Source organism: Mus pahari, chromosome 13 (assembly GCF_900095145.1).
Source record: "Mus pahari chromosome 13, PAHARI_EIJ_v1.1, whole genome shotgun sequence".
In the NCBI taxonomy this organism is placed as follows: Eukaryota; Metazoa; Chordata; class Mammalia; order Rodentia; family Muridae; genus Mus; species Mus pahari.
In genome coordinates this window covers 24,932,308-24,934,200 of record NC_034602.1, presented here as the reverse complement: position 1 = coordinate 24,934,200, position 1,893 = coordinate 24,932,308, and the positions used below count along the sequence as shown (strand labels likewise).

The 1,893-nt window shown below is 41.7% G+C and overlaps 1 protein-coding gene across 2 annotated transcripts in view; it reads right to left on the bottom strand.

The window, feature by feature from the left end:
• Hormad2 (HORMA domain containing 2) overlaps positions 1 to 1,893 on the bottom strand; it is an 89,591-nt gene that overhangs the window by 28,090 nt on the left and 59,608 nt on the right. The window lies entirely within an intron of this gene.

Here is a 1,893-nt window from a genome sequence, read left to right as displayed (position 1 = left end):
TATCTCGAAAAACAGAAAGAAAGAAAGAGGGAGGAAGGAAGGAAGGAAGGAAGGAAGGAAGGAAGGAAGGAAGGAAGGAAGGAAGGAAGGAAGGAAGGAAGGAGAATGGAGCCTGAGCAAGAGGGAGAAGGGTCCGCATGGAAGACAGGCTTGGTGTGAGGAGTCAGAGTTTAAATATGGTAAGGAGGGTATGTCACAAGCAAAGGTGACAGCTGGGTGTCAGAACATAAGCAGGATTAGGAAACCTAGCTGGGGAGGCAATCTGGGTGGAGTCAAGAGCCCTGGGTGGGAGGGGTGAAACAGGTATTTGTGAGCATGTATGGAAAAAATGAGCATAGGAATTTGGTTATATTCCAGGGAAGCAACTAAATGTTATGGATGATAGGAGCCCAAGTTCTCACAGATGGAAAGATTTTAAATATGGAAAGTGAGAGAACCAGAATGATCTTTATAGTATTGGACTGGCAGTACGAAATCATGAGCTTCCACTCAGATACACACATATAGATGTAAGTGTGTGTTTGTGCTCAAGCACTTGTGCACTGACATATTCTCTAGCTCTGTCCACTGAGAGAGCTCACACCTTGGTTACTAAAAGAAACCACTACATACCCAAAGGTTTCAGGAAAAAAATCTGATTCTGGAACTGGAACAGGGAAAATATAAATCTGGGACAGCTTGTCAGGGCAGAATGCAAGTAGGTACTAAATAACTATGGGGATACTAAAGTCTCTCTGGGATAATTACTAATAATCAAAGACTATGAGCATCAAAGCAGACAGCGACGGATGAATTCATACTGGATTCGCAAGTGAGTAAATGAGAAGTTTGATGAAGATAATGTAGAGCTCCAGAGGACTCTATACTGATTAGTTCCAAACGGTTAAGAAAAAAGAAGACTTTATTACAGAGAAGCCTAGCAGATACCACCCTAGTCAAATCACTAAGGAAAAAGTTAACAATGGGACAAATCAAAATCATTTGCTACTTAAAGTAGTCATTACTCAACACCACTTCTGGAGTACTTAAACACACACACACACACACACACACACACACACACACACACACCCTGAATTTAATCCTGAGGAAACGTTGGTCAAGTGCATATGGATGATCAGTGAGACTGTTCTATTAAAACATGCCACAATCAGTACAATCAAGGAAAGACTGAGGACCTGTTCCAAACTAAAGGAGGCTTAAGGAATGTAACAACTAAATAAGACACATGAGTCTGACCTGGATCCTTCTGTAATAAGGAACATTGTTAGGAGAGCTGGGGAAGCTGGGGTCTCGGAGTCTAAGGGCCACATTGCAGTTACTCTACAAGTTTATCTGAGCATGGATGCTTGTACTGTGACTATGGGGGTGAATGGTTCTATTGCTAGGAATTGCTTAAGTTTTCTAGGATAATGAAGCAAATTGTTCAGAGGAAAAAAATCTGATTTGTGCTAAAACTGCAGATGTTTCTGCAAACCTGGCATTATTTCAAAATAAAAAAAGTAAACATATAAAAATGTTGATTTTTAGAAAAATATTTTAAGGAAAAGGACTTAGCATTTTCTGCTATATACATATTTTAAATAAACATTTTGGGAGGCATTTACTCATCTCTAACCTACCTACAACTGCTCTGTGATGAGTAAGTGAGGTGTCAAAAGCACAATGCCAGAGACAGGAGATGAAAAAGAATGGGAAAAAATCAGAAGGATGCCAAGTCACAGTCTGGGCTGGAGCCTATCAGGGATGCTTCTTTAAAAGATGTCTCAGGCCGGGCGTGGTGGCGCACACCTTTAGTCCCAGCACTCGGGAGGCAGAGGCAGGCGGATTTCTGAGTTCAAGGCCAGCCTGGTCTACAGAGTGAGTTCCAGGACAGCCAGGGCTATACAGAGA